Source organism: Rhipicephalus sanguineus, chromosome 1 (genome assembly GCF_013339695.2).
Source record: "Rhipicephalus sanguineus isolate Rsan-2018 chromosome 1, BIME_Rsan_1.4, whole genome shotgun sequence".
Taxonomy (NCBI): domain Eukaryota; kingdom Metazoa; phylum Arthropoda; class Arachnida; order Ixodida; family Ixodidae; genus Rhipicephalus; species Rhipicephalus sanguineus.
In genome coordinates, this window is record NC_051176.1 from 192,833,060 (window position 1) to 192,852,525 (window position 19,466).

The window sequence follows — 19,466 nt, forward strand, 5'->3', positions numbered from 1 at the left end:
ATACAGCTACTTCAGCTTGACATCATCATTCTCTCAGTAAACCCTATGCCAAAAGAAATGGAACAGCATCCTCAGAAGATGCTGAAAAGGTGAAACTGCAAAATGTGAAGCAAAGACTGCATGGTTCAGCGAAGAAGAAACATTTTGTAGCGATGCATTAGAAAAAAAATGCTTCATCATATGGCACGGGTAGTGAAGCAGGTCCTGGTTTGTAGTTTTTTGCGTCCAAAGAATGGCAGTGTGCGTAGTATTCTTTTTCAGACTGTTCCTGGGTTATTTATTGTTGAAATGTATATTCCAGATTTCTTTTAATGTGAATGTTTTTTTCTACATACACATTTTTATTTTCGTTTTTCGTGAACTGGCCACAAAAATGGAAGATTTCTCACATTTTCTTGCTTTTCATGATATTTGTTTTTGTTTTGCAGCATAGTTCTTGGAAATAGGATTCTGCCATCTGCAATTTGCTGTCCTATGATGTGTGTGTTGAGATATCTGTAGTGGCAAAAAATATGTCTTTAAGTCTTTAAGACCTATAAAAAGAACTATCTTGTCATGGAAACAAAAAGAGTTGAGCCATGCTGCACTTGGCTTGCATTTCAAACTGCTTGAATTCAAACGCAACAGAATTCCCTACACTTCTATGGAATAGAGGCTCCATCGTGTGACTACTAGGTCAACAGGTATCCCATAAGGAAATAGATAATATTTCTGTAAGCACTCGTGTAAGTACCAAAGTAATATACCAGGGCTATGAGAAGCATTGCAGTGGAGGGCTCTGCATGAAGTATGGCTGCCTGATTGTTTTCTATTACTCAGCCAAGTAGAAATTCGTCAGTGTGACATCCCACCCTTACTGAAATGTGACTGCGGCAGTCAGGAATCCAGCTTTTAACTTCACACATAGCTTTTCTATACCAGCACCCTTACACTGTGTTTCTTTTCTTAATGAAACAAGCAAAATTGAACCAATATCTTCTGTGGCCACATCACAGAGGAATGATTGAAACTGGCAGATTTTACCTAGGATCATTGTGGTGTAACAATTTTAACTGCAAAACAAAATTGCAAGCATGCAAGTATACAAGGAGGCCCTGACAATTTACAATGATGTTCTAAAAATTTAGGAGAAAGAAGAATTATGTGTGTGTTAGATTATTTTTTGCAAAGTTCCTGAATATTTCATAATGGCAAGAGTTCATTTTTCGTTCTGATGATAGACTGATGTGCACAGAGAAAACACAAGGTTTGTCACCATAGAGTTGTGCTATAGTACTAAGAAAAGTCAATAAGCAGATATGCGTTTCTTTGTTTGGTTCATGATATACGTTTTGATTTATGAAATCATTGAACTGCATATTTAGCATGTGCAATTTGCTTGATATGTATGCAACCAAAGTGTGTGCCTAAATGTTTAACTCTTTACATAAAAACCATTCCGTAAAATTCCAACAAAGTGTGTTGTCATAAGCTTAAGAAACCTATGTAGTTTGTAAGTGCGTCATTGAAAACCATTTTGTTAGAATCGGAACGGTTTCATACACACTGCAAAATCATGGTGGCTGTCAATAGTGCAATAAAAGTGGCACACGACATTTTTAGCCAAACAGTATTCCTTATTACGAAAAAGTATGTCACTTTATCACACAGTATTATGAGCATACCATTACATAACCTCTAACACTTCTGTTCAGTGTGCTCTTCTACTGTCATCGTATGAAAAGTAAATTATGTTAACCCTTTGTGATATCCATTATTACTGACTGTCTATATACGTATGAAAGTTACATAACTTGATGCTAATGTTCTGGAGACTCAATTTAAAGTGAGTGGCAATGTTATATTAAATTGTAGTCTACTTATAGCAATTAGTTACAATGTAAATAATTGTCTAATTACTGTACAGTGAGCCATACTCTATTTCTTCATAAAACGAATTTGACAACCCACTCAAGTTACATGCAATAGTTATCTGTTGGTGGCAGGCATCCTTAAAAAGGTAAAAAAATAATTCAAAATTTCTGTCGAAATGCCTCAGGTCCAATGTCTCTTTAAACATGGCACTTCCTTAAGCAAAGAGATCGTGTGTAGCAAAATACTTCACCCAGAAGTGATAGAAAGGAACTTTAGGTAACAATGTTTAACGTACCATTAGCTCCGTGTTCATGGTCTCTTCCTTGCCAATAGTGCACAGAAATGGCAAAAGTAAGTTGCGTTTCCTATGAGGACGCTCTGTCACAAAGGGTGAATTATGCACTTGAATATTATCAAGAACAAAGAAGGAGCACTAAGATATCAAATTGACTGTTGGTTTTTTGTATGTCTTATATCACTAAAAGAAACGACCAAGCAAAACTTGTGATGGAACCTTAGTCATTTATGTAGCTCATTTCTCAAAAAGTCTCTGTAAGTGATAAATATACTCCAATAGCTTCTCTAAAAACCCCCAACATGAGCCTAGTAACAGAAGCTGCGTAGCAAAATGAAGGTGACACTGTCACACAGCAGCACATTTCATCATAGACAGAAAACACATGGTTGAATACACTATGACACTATGATTGAATGAAGCACACCTCTGCATGAAAGCGTGCCAATGCGCATGTAGAAAAATAGTGCACATAATGACAAATGTTTTTTGCAATCTCGGCACATCAATGGACATTATAAAAAGAGATCACAAAAGTCACTCATATGTAGGCATTTGCAGTCCCTACCCACTTAAGAAGATTTGAAGACCAGCTTATGTAACATGTCTGTGGACACAAAATGATCACTTCTGCTGATTCAGCTACCAACTTGCAAGCACAACACATCACCTAAAGCAAAATTTTGTTACAAAGCTTGCACACGCACAGAAAGACAAGCTTCTCAGTCAAATGTACTGTTCACTTTCCTGCCAATTTCAGCTTTGAACACACAGTAGCTTTTTGTAAGATGGGCACCACAAAGAAGCAGATTTGCTGCCAATGTATGCAGCCACAAATCAAGGCAAGCACTGTGCAGGTCTGTGAAGCACCTATTCAGTGCCTACCTTATCTGGAGGTTGTGCATCTAGGCCATAAGGCAATTCAGCTCTTTCACAAGTTCCATGCTCCAAAATGTTACACGTGTCAGTTTAAACTTCAATGCTGGGCCCCACTGTTAAAAAAATTGATTGGACAATTACATCAATGTAAGTTTACTTGAATGGAATTTGGTGCTGCTAGAAAAAGAATTCATGGTCTGAATAGGCAAAAATATGCAGACAAAGAGGGATTAAGAATTTTTTACACTTAACCACTGTTATTTCTGAACATCGAGAATCCATGTCTGTGGCTCACAGGTCAACAAACAATGCCTTCCACAGAGCCCACACAAAGAACCTTTTTTTCTTTCTTCATTTCTGCTTTTTTGCAATCTTTCTGATGATGGATGCTGTTTGTGTCGTAGTTCTAATTTCTAGTTCTGACCATTTGAACTTGTTGGTGTGCCATTTCTAAAAGGATAATAGTAGCACAGGTATATGGGGAAGATAGAATATTCCTTCTCACTTTTTTTTTTTCATGTATCTTACACAGTAATCATCCACTTCTTGTTGCTCTTTTTTTTGTATATGTTTTCTATGCCTAGCATATCCAAACCATGGATCCTTACAAACTTGCTGAGCTTCCTGTCATACAAAAATAAATGTAAAAATTTATGACATACATAGCTATCAGCATTGATGACAAAACAAGCGGGACCAACCATGACATTCATAACTGCCCATAAGATAACTTGCTCTAAGAATACTTCATTATTCAAGTGACAACCTGCACCCTATAAAACATAGGTTAACATATTCAATAACAGCTGAGGTTTCTCAAGGGTTTCCTTTTTTTTTCTTTTACAATAAAGATGAGTGCACTTTATACGTAGGTAATGCTTATTAAATGCTAACTGGTAGCATAGATAGTCCATTTTTTCCTACAAACATTTTGGATGAGAGGCAGGCAAAAATGCATGACACTGCCGACACTCAAGATATATATGCCAGATGAGTGGAGTACACAGGAAGCAAGACAACATAACCATGAACGAGCCCAGCTTGTCCAAGGCATATACAATCGAACCCTGTCATAACGAAGCAGCATTGGGACCGTAAATTAGTTTGTCAGATTCGATATTCCTTGCAACAGTAGAGATCAAAATCAGCTCTAACAAATTTGCATTGGGCTCGAGCATGAATCCTAGATACAAAAACGCATTATTCTATGCTACAAACCCACTATAAACAAGGTAATCCTTGCCTGTCTCCTTGTGGAATTTTGAACTAAATAGAGCGGAACATGAGAAGCTGGACTTACAACAGAACGAAGTTCATTTGGTGAAACAGGCCTGCGTTCATTTATTTGAAGGATGTGACCTTTGCCAGGTGACTTTTCGCAGCACTGCGCAAAATGAAGTTTTCCACAGTGTCCATACATGAGAGGGCCTTTTCTACTTCAGCAGTTTTGGTCATTGGGAGTTTCTCCAATCGAGTAGCTTCTCAGCCTCCTGGCCATGTCCACAGCATCCGCACTGCTTACCAGTGGCTCACTAGGTTCACAGTCATCTATCTCCGCGGTCACTGCTACTGTTATCCTCGTGCAACACGATGCAATCCACAATTTCCAGATCAGTCAGCTCGAGTGCCACATTCAAGTTATCACCGGCAGAAGTAAAGTCCTGAAACGTGATACCTGGGAGCGCCAATTGTTCTGAAGATTTGTCCAGCTTTGTTAATTTATTTTGCTTTTTATGCTACCTTTAGAGTCTTGAGCCTCACACGAACCAAATCTTTCTTTGTTACAGCCGATATCACGGCAGCTCTCGCATTTTCTGTTTTGTTATAAAGAGAATGTCGCTGAAATGAAGCGTGACCAACCAAAGTTTGTATTTAGTTTGCTATAACCGATAATTTGCTTTATTAGTGCTCGTTATAACGAGATTTAACTGTATAAGTGGAAGAGATTTGGCAAGCCGGGTTCAGTGACGGCACTTTGGGAGTTCAAACAAGGTCAAAATGTATGAAAACAAGAAACTGCAACTAAAACCTTCAGCACAAAAAGAAGGCAAGTATGGATGTTCAAGGCATATGGTTGAAAACTGCACTAGTATACATATAGGGCATCTTTGATTATGGCCAACAGCAGTTCACACTTTCGATTTTTAATAACTCTGTGCTAGCTTCAATAATATATTTCAGAATGCTGATATTCTTTAAATTACAACACCACAGCTATAGGCCAATAAAATATGGCTCATCAGTATGATACTTTGCTCAAAAAAGTGTTTTTTTTTTTCCTTAAAGGAGTACTGACACAAAATTACGAAGGCGAGATAACCTGTGGGAAAGAATTGTGTGGACACACACACATCATCCATGAAATATCAACAGCTAATATAGCCTAGAATATATTTAAAATCACGTTTAAAGTGCATGTCACGCCACTCCTGCGAAACGCGCCTTTGGTTTTCGTGTAAACAACCAACCGCCACCTGCGTCACGAGTTTGTGTTGGCTGCAACGATCGTCGCGGGTGTTCTCTTCTATCAGACCTTTTCAACGGAAAGAAGGTGCAGACTGGCAAGGGAGTACAAAGGCTGATGTCCTCACCTCGGCAATGCATTTTGGGTGGGTCAAGCATATTTACGTCTCAGAGGGCATTTTAGCAGCACCCAGGAAGCCTTCGTTGAAAAGAGTTGTCAACGTTGTGCTCATGTGCACATGGTGCTCACGTAGCCAGCTATGTTTGCATGAAAACCACTCTAGGTCCCGCCTCCCTTGGCGCTATAAAACAGTCTCCAAATGGTTAACGGTCACGTGCTCGAGCAAACGGGCTTTCCAGCCATGATAAGTGGGTCGTAAACTACTTATTGCAACTGAAAAAACAAGATGCAAAATTTTCGTGTCAGTGCTCCCTTAAGGACAAATCTTTGTCAGCAGACACTATTCTGTTCTGTTTTTTAACCAAAGCCTATATGAACAGATATGCAAGAATGCCAACACTGTAAAATTTGCAGTGTTTTCATTGAGCAAAACCTTGTTAAAGCATATCTTACCTCAACAACAGCTTGGCAGACCCCAGTCAGTGAGCAACTGTGGGGAACAATAATAGGATGTCTTGCACTCTGTTAAAGTTACAGTTCCTGCACTTGTCACATGTGAAGTGTCATGAAGGTTAACCATACACTGCAAGGTTGATGAATATGGTGGTCCTCACAGTTCCTATACAAGCTAACAATGTACAATGGGACTAGCCTGGGTCCACTGACAAGTACATTTAGAACCATCTTAGAATAAAATACCCAGATGAAAGTGTACAGTAAACAAGTTCAACTTTCAAAACAGCCAACTGGGACTACTTAATAAAATAAATGCTACTTCAATAAAGTTCACTCCACTGGCAATTTAATGAATGTGCATTGAATTAGCATTCCGATCATTCCATGATGGGAGAATTCAAAGCTGACATATAAGTAAACTTGCAAGATATTACCAAGTAAATAAGTTTGAAAGTATTATAAAGTTTATAAAAATCAGGTTTAAAAGTAATGCAACTACAAAAAAATCACAAAAGATGTAATTGCAACATATACTCGTTTGTTAAGCCATGAAATCACAACTTCGATGTGTCTAGCAAAAGTAGCTCACAAAACGCATGACATCCTTTTGCACAATTATAAGTAATAGAAAAAAATGCAGGCACAAAGCACCTCATACTTTACACTTCCCACAAGTAAACTCTAAGGTGTTCGAACAACTAAGAACACAGGTACCACACCCTGGCTTGGCTTCACTCAATGGTGCAACCAACGTAAAATTCAAGCCCATAGCCGTTTCTCTATTGCAAGTATGTGCAAAAAGTTACAAATACAAAAAAAAATTATTTCAAGGCTTGCTAAATGCGAAGTACTGCTAGCCAGCCTGAGAAAAAAACTTTTTTTTCCCTCTGTCTTACTAAAAAACACACACACACACACCACACTTAAAATATTTCTTATTCATGGCATTTCTATGCTTTGTGCAGCCTAGCATGCTCATAAACAGAGCCTATTTTCGTAATACAAAAATAAGGCTAACAGTCTTTTGTTCCTAAGTCAATTTCACATCAGTTGCACATTTCCACACACACACACACATGCATGCACCAATTTTCTGTGGGCACACATGTGAACTGAACGTTACACCACTGACAACAACCACATTTCCACACAGTTCTGCACCAATTTCTTTCAGCTACCACGCATTCACTCCAAAGCTGCACCAAGGTCAGCTTTTTTCCCCACTCTATAAGCACACTAACAGTGGCACGTCATGGTTGCATTACTAACACAATATCTGCAACAGCGCTAGAATGAGCAAAGCACTACTGGGGTACTAGCAAGCAGACAAAGTTTGCGTGACCCAATCAATGTAAGCAATTCATACTTTCGTATCATTTTTCTCTGCAATGTACGTACAGCCCTGCACGCAAATCAGATTAAAAAAATAGCTATAAAAGTTAGTATGTTGCCAGCTAAGAAGATGGCATCACTACTGAAACTTTGTCAATGCAGAGTTTTATAAAGCTGCTTAACTTCATCTGATGTTTAGCAGTTGCATGGCTAATTAACTCCAACTGGTTTTTGATATATGACATTTTCTTTGAGTTCTTTCGTAATGCCTTGCAACATAAAAAAAAAGAAAGAAAGAGATAAGAACTGAAAGTGAGACAGATGTACATAAGAACAGATGTAAATGTATGGGCATTAAATTCACAATGGCAATTTCACTAATAGCACAACCATACTTAGCAAAAAAAGAAAAAAAAAAGAAAAAACAAGTGCAACAAAATGTCAGTTACATGCTTATAAAAACTACTGCAAAGCATTTTGGCAACACTAATTTTGTTTCATCAAGTAGGCACCTTTCAAGAGAAAAACAGCTGGACAAAGAGAGCACCTTATATGTTGTTACAACAAATAAAATTTTGCAGTTGCAAATGCAAAATCTGGAAAGCACTTTTTAGCTGATAAATCTGTCCCAAAATGCCTGAATAATAATAATATAGACAATTGGAACAGTTCCTGCAGATTAACTGCTGAAAGTTTAAGAAGGAAGAGAGTGGAGGACCTGCACTTGAAACTTTCCACTCATCCTCTGTGCCATGTTCTTGTTTGAGTTTAATGTCATGAAACTTGTAAAAGCTAAATTAATGGCAGCATGTCATTCAGTGGTCCTTAACATCCCATCTAAAAAGAAAACTGATGGGGTCTTTCCAAAGAGTGCCCTATAAGCACTGCAAACCTTTCTCACGTAACTAAAGGAAGGCCACTTCACCACACTGCGTCTAGTGCCACACCTAAAAAAGCTGTCTTTGAGGGCATTTCAAAATGTTACAACAAACCTATCACATTGAAGAATATAATTCAATTAGAAATATATATAATTTTTCCGAGCAAATGCGCTCCTTTTCAATGGGCTTCTTACAATAGCTTGATGTTTTACTGCATGGTTTGAGTCAAATATGTGCTCATAATTTGCCTTTTAGAGTTCACTGACATGTCCCTTCGATGTATATGCATCCAATGTCTATCAAAAACATGTATACGCAGCAATTTATAAACAGTCTATAAATTACATACACTCTGACCAAAAAAGGGTGTACACAAGGGCATTTCAAAATGTCATGGCAAACCCAGTGCATTGAAGTATACATATATTTGAGCTAGAAATAGAAATAAAATTTCCTAGCAAATGCGTTAATTTTCAAAGGTGTGATGGTTTTTAGAGTTCGCTGACATGTCCCTTCAATGTCTACGATTTCAATTTCTATCAAAAACATGCATGCATGGTAATTTATAACCATTCTAAATATTTCAGCACAGTCAATCTGCAATTTTTGTTACACCTGTTGAGCTGTGCTTAAGCTTTCATGTAGGCAGCATGAAAGCCGAACAGTCTTCAAAACCAGTGACAACAGACAAGACTTGCTGACACTTCAGTTTGTATTCATGAGCCCATGATTCCCCTATGCTAAAGTTTATACCTGCATTTCTTGCATTACAATGTTACCTGTCACTTGCTCCATAGCTTATCTTAATTGTGGTTCAATTAAGCCAACTGTAAAATAGGTAACTTGCTTAGTTCTGCTTTCTTAAATAGCCTAGGGAATGGAAGCCAATGAAGTTGGGCTTATTTCTGAATGAGCTATTAAATCACAATTTAATAACCCAAACAACTTGGTTCAACAGTTGACTCAAAAGAAATATTACACAGCGAAAATTTGCCTGGTAATTAGTGCCCAATGAGAATTACCCAGCAATTTGAAGCCTGGGAAGAAAGTGACTTCACGCAAATGGCAGCTTTCGACAGAACAATATCTGCTTGAACCAGAGCAGCATGACGGCTTTAATCAGGCACACAAAGAAAACATCTTATTGGTAATTTCAAAAGTGGGAGTGGAGCATCGCATCATCAATGTTTCTCATTCTTTGAGATTTAATGCCTCATGCCAGGTTTTTATGCTCCCTTTTTGTGCACTGCCAGAGCAATTTAGATATGTTCTACTCCCTGTGCAGTATCTATCTTCCAGCACCTTACAAGTACAAGTGGCAATAGGCAACCTACAGCATTATAATATGTCAGCTGCTCCATATGATGCTAAGCTTCATTTCAAGGAAATATGCTTGCATAAAAGTTTTTATAATCGGTTGACACCTGATTGTGACTGCTTGAACACAGTAGGCTGTTCTAGATGTAGAAAAATGTAATGCACTTAAGATCACCACACATTTATGGGACTTCTGAATTATCCCATTAAAAAGCCTTTCTTGCGATATCTTCTCGCGAATTGAATCTTCAAGATGTCATTAAAGCAACATCAGCATGATAATTACTACTACGTGAACTTATTTCTGCATTACCTGTAAAAATTTAACAAATCTGTTCTCATTCTTGCTTCTACTGTGCAGCTAAAGTTTCATAACAACACCTATTCTCTTTTCATATTGTCAAGGAACAGATAGAATATAAAAGCATCCCATTTGACACAAAAAATTAATTTTGACCTTTATTTGTATTAAAATTACAGGTATCCCCCATACCCAACTAGGGTCATTTATTCTTCCTTTTTTTTTTGTGGTCAATTTATATTTTCTAAAAATTGGCGGGAAAGGGTATGTGTGAAAATTGGATTATTTTTTAAGAGGAAAGCTGTGGCAAAATAGGGGCTTTTGCTGTCTGGCAGCCAGAAGAGTGGGATTTTCCATGCAACTTTCACAAATGATTAGCACAAGCAATGGTTTTCTTTGGAGACCTACATATTTAAACAAGCGAAATGAACCATGCACACATGTAATGTTTATGTGACAAAGCCGTTTACACATATCCTCATTGACAGACATTCATTATATTTGAAAAGAAACCATATTTACAAGAAACAAGCAGAGATGTGTCTGGCTATCGATTTTTTTTTAGATTGTTCTCAGCATTTTATTTACCAAAGAAAAGTATAGTAGTACTAATAAGCATGCTCTGCAAGAGTAGAAATGCTTTTCCTTGCCTCACAAGCCATTGCTGACACACATTATGAATAGTGGGCATTTCTATATCCATCCTTGACCTATTGGGCCTTTAGTCATCTGTTGGGACTGTTATCCTGTTTCGCTGTATCGTACCATACACTCTTGCAATAAGATTAATGAATTACCAACTAGGCCAACGCTCCACCCTTCTTTAAAAACAAAATATTTAAATAAACATCCTGTCAATGTCACAGTTACAATTTACGATGCAGAGCAATGTCAGCACTGCATTCAGTTCCTAGTGCATTACTGCATTTTACATGTGTGCAATGTGCAGGAAATGTAGTACAATGGGGCAGTATTGTATTCATGTAAATGCAGCTACTAAAAGAAACTACATGCTTCTGTTCACTCAAAGTCAATACGATTAGGTGTTTGAATAGAATAGCCACTACTGAGAAACAAGTATTTTTTGTATAGTTTACGGACATTTCGAAATGTCAACTGCAATGAGATAAACATGAAATGGGACAAAAGTACGACACATTTCATCCCTGCGGCTATAATATAGGCATAAAATATGAAATCTTAAGTGGTGCAGCAAGGGCTACTTCACTAAAGTACTCTGGCTTTACCAGCCATACAATGATAATTTGTACTCTCAGAATAGTCATGTGCAAATTTCTGAATGCTAGGATGCGAACATTAATTTATAAGAATTGTAAGAATGGCTGTTCAATATTAAAAAAGTATTAGGAAAGTATTCAATAGTCAATTGGCTTCTGGCACTATTCCGTTAGGTCTCACAAGCTGACTCTTGTGCACACCCATGTACAAGAGTCAACTTAAATAGTTTTTCATATTGTCCATAGTAGACATCACTTTGATTCTTGCACCATTCAATTACACTTATGTCATCAGTGAAATCTTTGACAAATGAAGAAAAGATGTTACATCCTGGAATACAGTACGAGGCATATATTCGAGGAAGTGTCCAGAGACAAATTAATGGTCTACATTATTCGTAAAGTGTACTGAAGCTTTGCATATGGCTGCATCTGCAAATAGTCTACCCGCATTCTTAGAGAAGCAAGTTGGGCTAGTTGGTGCGTATTGACTACGGACATAATTACAGCAAAAAACGACAGACAAGGTGAAGGCTTCACCTTGTCCATTGTTTTTTGCGCTAAATAGTTATGTCTGTAGTCTACCTGCACTTCCTTTACTGCTATACAAATAACACGGCATAGGTACTTACATGTTAAAAAGTTGATGTAGCAAGGTTTTGATGCCAACACACAGTGTATAGCAGCAATTATATAACAGGATAAAAATATGAGGTCAAACTGAATATTTTGTATATGCATGGCATTCTTTACCTTGAGAGTAAAATAATAAGAACAAAAGCCTCAGTAAAACATTGCTATAACTAAACCGAATGAGGAGCTGCACTTTGTTATATCCTTTACATTGTTATGATGATTGTCTGCCATCACAGCTGATATCGATTGCTAGAAGAAAGTAAGGATGTGGTTTTAGTAAGCATTTGGTAAGCTGGTGCAAAAATGTACTGCACACTGCCAAAGGATTGCAGAAGATTGTTATCTGCCACATTTTAATTATAAGAAAAATGACTGCTTCCTATACACTTTTCAATGTTAATCTATCGTCCCCATCATTGTGTGCGTTCAAGTAGCTGCTTAACAGGTATCACAGTACTCCTTGAGCGTGCTAAAAAGCACTGCAAGCACTGGATTTTGTACAGTTTCACCATACAAAAGCAGACACTTATAAGCAAGAAAGCATTTCTTTAAAATTGTGTCTGGCAATGGGTGTTGCACTGAATTAGAGGCTCGGCACCCTCGTGCATGAGAGTTCCCGAAAATGCTGTGCAAGGCAGAAGTGGCAGAGTGCATGTGTAACCACTGGCTCAGCCTTGTGGTTGATTTGGAGTGTTGCCAGGTACCTGATAGCTAGCTGGAATTTTGAAGTGTTGATTGAGATAATTACAAGAAGCACGGCTGCTTCACGGCCAGGTTTCGGCCTAGTTGCTGAGTGAGCAGTAAATATTTCCAAGCTAAGAGAGCATTGTTATTTCCATAATTTTTTTTTCACTTCATTAAAAATTTAAGAGCATAAACCTAATTGAAAAATTAAAGAAGGGTTACACCTACTTCATTGCATCCACTAGTTTGTTATAACCAATTCCGTTATTATGAGGTCTCTATTTGCCCCTATGTTTTTAACCGACACTCCCCACTTCCATGAAAGTAAAATCAAGTGTAGTTGTTTGAGCCAATTATTTTTGGCCTCACATAAATAAAAGACACAACTTCATTATATCAACAGTGTGGATGTGAATAGAAACCTCACAAAGGACTAGAGAACCTCACAACCTGGTGTGTGCAATAAGAATTCATGTCCTCAATGGCAAAACTGCATTGGAAATGTACACTGACAAATTCTGACCATACCTGGGCGACCTAGTGAAATGGGGCCAACAAGCAGATAACCCTTCCAAAACACATTCTCATAAGCAGTACAACTTGTCTGAAAGATATAAAGTGTGCTGAACTTTTAATTAAAAAAAAAAACAAACAAGGAGTATAACATATCTAGTCACGTAATTCACAACCTTGTTTTTCATTATTTTAAGGCTTCAAAAAGTGGGTGCATGAATTATGCCAAAAATTTCGCAAACATGTCCGCAGCAATGTCTACTAATATCACAGTACACAAAATATCTTGTTTACTTGATTCTAACCTAATATCTGCCAATTATGACCAAAAGTGCCAGCATGTGATGGTAAGTGCTAAGAAATTTAAACACTGATAAAACCCCAGAAGAAAGTGATGAATTATCGTCCCAAAATGCTGCATGCTACGTACAGGGGTGAGACGGCTGAAATCGATTTGGGAGCAGTTTTGGGAGCAGCAAAATTTCAATTTAGGAGCAGGAGAACCTTGTTTGGGAGCAGTTAGCGGCATTTATTAGGTCGTTTTTGGAGCTTGAAAAAACAAATTTGTAGTAACTTGGAGGAACAAGCACATATTTTAATCGGCTTAGAATACACATAACATTCAAAGAGCTTTTGGAGAAAGCTTTTTTTAACAGATTATTGCCAAGTATGAACTACACTACCTTTTTACAAACCACGCAATTTATATAACCCTGGTAACAACATATGAAATAGATAAAAAAAGTTTTTTCCAGGTAGGTTCACTTTACATTTGAAAATAAGAAAAGAAAAAACATCACACTTCTCAAATAATAAAAAAAAAGTCACAGTTTCACCGCAAGGGCGAAGCAATGAATGCGATAGCAACAAATTGTAGTGTTACACGAAGTAAGGCTGGCAGCTAACTGTTTTGTATCCGATCTCGCGTAACTATAAAACGATGGTGTAAGAAAATACGGCCGCTCCAGGGAGCCATGTTCTCCGCATAGTCACTTCGCTTTGAGAGCGCAGCACGTAGAAGCGTATACGAGCCGCCCGCCCCGCTGTGATGGCTTTCGAGATAGCGCGCGCGCGCGCGCCAGTGATCGCGACCGCGCAAAGTTCAAAGTTGCTCCTCGCGCGACACTCCCCCCCCCCCCCCCCCCTCGCGTCTTCGTGTCTTTTAAGCTTTTAAGGCTTGTTAAAAACGGGCGGGGAGTTTCCTGTCTGCTTCGACGGCAGGCCTTCCGAGCGGGGTGATGTTATCGCATGCAGCCTCCGAGCGACGGCAATGGGCCGGCTCGTTTGCTTCGGCCGCGTAAGTCGCCTCTGCTCGCGTGCTTTTACCCGCTGTAGAACATACAATTCGCGGGGGGATCTTATCAATTTGGACTTCATATCGGAAGGACATGACGGCGACGGCAAGAGCCCGTCGAGACTGTCCATATAATTGCTATCGCAATAAAAACTGATTGCATAGCAGTACGTCTTTGAACGGTCAATGAATGATTCCGACTAGCACGCGATTGCGGCGACGCCTTCGCGCGTAATATCGGGAAAGAACAAAAGCGGTATGGCCACCGACGAACGCGCCAGTATGACCACCCCCATAGGCGTGCGCACGAAGGGGGGGGGGGGGGGGGGGCAAAGTCGATACCGCCCATACTTTGCCTTAATCGGAAGGAGGGGCGCTGCGATTAATATTTGCCCTCCCTGAAGGGCGAACCCTCAGGAAGCTTTCGAATAGCGTACGCAAAGCTTTGCGTTGGCTTTTCGCACAACTGCGCATACGTCGTACGCTAACCGCTTGCGGGCTCCCGTTAAGTGACGGAAATAGCGGGCCGCAAACGCTAACGCTAACTCAGCGTACGCTATTCGAAAACTGCCTAAAATAAAGCGCCTTCAGCTATCTTCTCGGCTGCGCGGGTGGCGTAGCGTCAAGTGTACCGCACGCTTTTAATAGGTGATAACAAAAGCGCGCTGCGCCACCGTTCGCTGCCACCTCGTGAGGGACCGCCTTCAAAAATTCGTCGCGAGCGCCGAGAAACCTTACCCCTCGGACACTACACATATTTACAACCGCTCAGAGGCGATTATCATAGCACTATGGAAGCCTCTATTACAAAGGCGCGTAGAAGGACACGCTTGGGCGCGTTAACGTGTTCTGCGAACGTATCCCTGGCGCTGCTTCTAAAGTTACGTTTTCCCACGCTGAAAGTGACGCGGGCTTGAAAATTCTTGATTGTGGGGCCGTTTCGGCGCAGTTCGGCGCAATTTTTGCAATTTTTATGCTTTTGGAGCAGCTTGGCGCAGGAAAACGGAATCGTATCAAAAATGCGCAATATGCGCAGCTGTCTCACCCCTGTACGTATAGTATGACAATTTCCCAGTAGAAAATTTCTGCCCGGTTTTTCCCTGCATGCAGCCAAAAGGATGTATGTGACACTGCGATCGACACCGCCAATCTCCCCAATCAATACGCCTTGCATGTGAGCACTGTGGGGCATTGCAGGCTGTGCAATATATGAGAATAAAGGTTTTTTTTTTCATTTTTCAATATCACGGTTGGTATGTTAGGGGTGTACAAATTACGTGATGGCGCATATTACATGAGTAAATATGGTAATTTAAATTTTGATTAAATCTAAGCAAACATACATTCCGTACATAATAGTTATGCAGATATTAGTGGACAGCTAGAAACTGGAATGGTGGCTATCAGAATTGACTTTCGGGAAAAACAACTACAGCTGTTAGCTAGCTCTCCTAGTTTTAACAAGAGATACAAATTCAAATGAATTTACCAATACAGGTTGCGTGAAAACTTGCTGTGTAAAGGGCACATGAAGATGAACAAATATGTCAAATTACCATTTCTTCTTTAAAAAAAAAAAGGCAACGTGGCTAAGAAAAACTACAAAGGAAATGGAAAACCGAAGAACTTCACAGGTAGCTTGGCGAAATCTGCATGTGAAAAGTAGAACTATAGTGCTCTGCACCACAATTTTCCTTCGCAATGAAAAAGTGGATCAGGATTGAAGCCCTATGCCTGGCATCTCTCTTCAAGAAAAAATTTTCTAAATGCAAAACACCTACATACACAGACAGACAGATACCACATTCAGACAGATACCATACCCCTGTGTTAGGTATGACATCATGTCAGTTCTCTAAAGCTTGCAATAAATACACTAATGCTTTTTTTCATTATGTCCACATTGCTAATACCAAGGGTATCACTGAGCCCTAATACTTTTTCAGCTAATTATAGCGGTTTACAACTACAAATTACAGTTGTGACTTGTTAATGTTTAAATAACCTCTGACGGCCAAATTTTAATTTGGGATTTTTTATGCTTTATTTAGTAGCTTTGTTTCTCATAATGCCGAAATTGAATCGGAAATGCTCTAACATATCTTATAACTAGCATTGCTAATTATGTCCAATTTTGGAGTCACTTCAATACGTCCGCCTAAAACCATAAGAAACTAGCATCCCACTGTGGTGGAGTGCCACAAGATCATGTGTGCTCAAGCTTTGGCGACGTTTAGAGCACACTTTCTGAATCAGGGCCCCGCGTATGGAAAGGAATGAAGTGATGTGTGTACTGCGGTATCAGAGCGCAACGCACCAGGCACGTTCTCCTGCTGAAATTTCTGTCTACAGTGAAACAAGAGGCGATGTACCCTCCTGCCAAGTACTCACTAGACTGCCGAGACTGTGCGCCATCAGAACAAAAAAAGATGTTCCTTGCTACTTTACTTAAAACGCCACTGTCGTAAGCAGCCAGAACCACCTTGAGAGCAGCCTGACAACAGAGCAAGGGGGGTGAGAAACAATAGCCCGCATCGGATGCCAGATGCGACATTGTGTGCACTCTGAAAACTTGTCTGTGACGTCAACAACACCTCACTTTACTCGATTGCCATCACAGAGGCATTCCTATCCACATCGTACTGGTGACAATGTTGCGAGGTGGCAGAAACTAGTGGAAAATATTGAATTTAATGCGTTTTTCACAAACTGCTGCGTCTAGCCACCGTACCGTGAACTAGAGAAGGTGATGTTTAAAACTCCCGGAAATCGGCGTGCCAACCTTGCCAGCTGTCGCCCGCAGCTCTCAACCCGCTTCGCTACACTATGGTTCCTAGAACCACTACTATTGACACTGGCATTCAACAATGCTCCCTGATGGCGTAAAGCCCCTAAAGGGTGGGGCACGTCTGAGCGCCTTTGTGGAAAGGGGAAAGTGGCATGTAAAGGAGAGGTGGAGAAAGGGAAGTAGCAGGACAGGAAAACATGCACCCTGCATCCGCCGGTGGGACATTTGACATAATGACCGTCAATGCGCAGTCCCTCTCACGCTGGTGTCCGGTTGCTGTGCGCTGACAATCCTCCAAAAAATACAGCCAACTGTTCAAAAATATGTGAAATAAACTGTTTATCGGAACAGTCGTGTCTTCCGAGTGGTATTTCAATGTTTTCCTCATTTGTTTCCCATTTTTTGTTCAGTATACCTTTAAAGCCAAATTAAAATATCTTAAAGGCAGCGTTCACCACTAATAATCGGTCAGAAGTGCCCACATATGCAGGACAATCAAACAACACAAACGTGTCGAGTTTCCAATTTTCGTGCCAGGGGTCCTTTAATGATGAATAGGGGATCTACATATGTACTAATAGTATTTGGTTTCAAAATAAGCATTTTTTTTAAACGCTGAGTAAAGTGTAGTGATGCTTGATTATGAAAAAAATGTGGAAAACAAAATTCAAATGTCTGTGTGCGGGTACTTTAAACGGTCATTTTAAGTGGGATCTTGCGTGCTTAGGTAGGTGGTGACTGTTGATACTATAGCACTAATTGTCACAAGTGCTTCCTTACTTCAAAATTTTACACATTTGTTCGAAACTAAAGAAAACTTCACAAAACAAAAACTATTTCAGACGTTTCAGGTTCTGCCTAGCTCTTTCTACCACTATAGCGATTCTTAATAGCATACAGAATTATGCTATACTCTACATGGCTAATGCAATCATTTTTTAAAACAAATAACTGCTCTACAAAAATATTCGTGGAAAACAGCACATGTTCAAGCGGTGAGTGCACTTGCCACTAGCAAGGTTATCATTGCTCCTCAAAGATAGCCAGACTTGCCCTGTTTCTTTGAATACAAAATACGAAGAATTTAAACTGAAACTAAATTGTAAAAAAAAAAAATCATTCAACAAGTAAGCCTTACTACACTTTTTCATGCCCCATACTATGTATAAAAAAATAGTTTTCATAGCATTGCTTCATTTATAAAAGATCCCGTTTTACTCATTCAGAAGTGCATACATTTACACAAACCTTAGCTTTCCAATGTGCAGAATATTGTGCAATACTTCTAAATATTGTTAGATATTTGCCTCTCACTAGCAGCACCCATTTTCTGAAAGTTGTACTTAGCAAAAGCAAGGTCATGCTTCCAAACAGACACGTTGCAGTGGAACCCTGATTATACCTGCCAGCATTATAAGATGTCTTGCCCTTTAAAGTGGGTCAGCATAAACCTGCTGTAGAAAATACTAACAATTCATAAATAACTTATCTAGTAATATAAACAGTCTGCCCTGCATAAATGCCACAAGAACAGTGGCAAATTACAAAGAGCTAAGACAGAGGGGGAAGGCCACAACTGCCTTTAAAGGAAGTCACAAGTCACTTTATGCCAGTAGCAGCATGCAATAGCCCAGTTGCTTTCTTCTATCATTGTCTAATCTTATCCATTCTGCCCTTCAATCTGTTCTTCAATATTACTGCAGGAGCAGTTGTTTGCTAGGCCGCCAACAGATCGCAGTTTCATGGAAGCTACATCACCCAACATGGCTCAACAGAGAACATGTACTATCACTGCAGGTACAGTACTCACGGATTGAAAGGCGACATTTTTTTTTATGGTACATTCAGCTGAGCATCACTGTGCTCTGACTCGGATTGCAACAATGCGGAGCCTGCTCTTGATCCGAGCCAGAAAATGCGTGTCCAAGCCGAACGTGCAGCCACTTGCCAGAGAAATCTGAGGCCGGAAGAGGATACACATCACTGCATCCTTTGTTGCAAACAGACGAGACGCGGGTGTCACGTGATCAGATCTCGGTCGCGCTCCTAGGTCAATGTGAGAGCGCCTCAGAGCGCTCCGAAAGAACCAGCCGCACGTACTCGGAGCACTCGATTTCGACCAGCCGAACAAGATGCGTGTCACCGGAGTGCTCTGGAGTGCTGGAAAATGACCAGTCGATTGTATTATTAGTATAATGACTGCTATGAACAATTGCTCGCGATAACCGCATCACGTCACTGCTAATCTGGCCACTAAAGGTCATGTTGGCTCTCATGCGAGTGTTCAAGTCAAAATTACGCTGATGTGACATGAACTGCATACGCTGGGAACGAAAGTATGTGCATTACTTAGCCCTAAGTTTTCTCGTTTCAATCCGTGAATACTGTACACCATCATTTTTCTGTTAGGAATA

At 39.7% G+C, this 19,466-nt stretch overlaps 1 long non-coding RNA gene across 1 annotated transcript; it reads right to left on the reverse strand.

The window, feature by feature from the left end:
- Nucleotides 1-274: 274 nt before the first annotated feature.
- On the reverse strand, nt 275-14,104 carry LOC125759547 (uncharacterized). The gene is made up of 3 exons (XR_007417133.1): nt 6,066-14,104; nt 2,150-2,232; nt 275-495 (listed from the first exon to the last, which is right to left on the reverse strand). It is a non-coding gene; the product is annotated as an uncharacterized LOC125759547 (long non-coding RNA).
- Between the last annotated feature and the right edge of the window lie 5,362 nt (nt 14,105-19,466).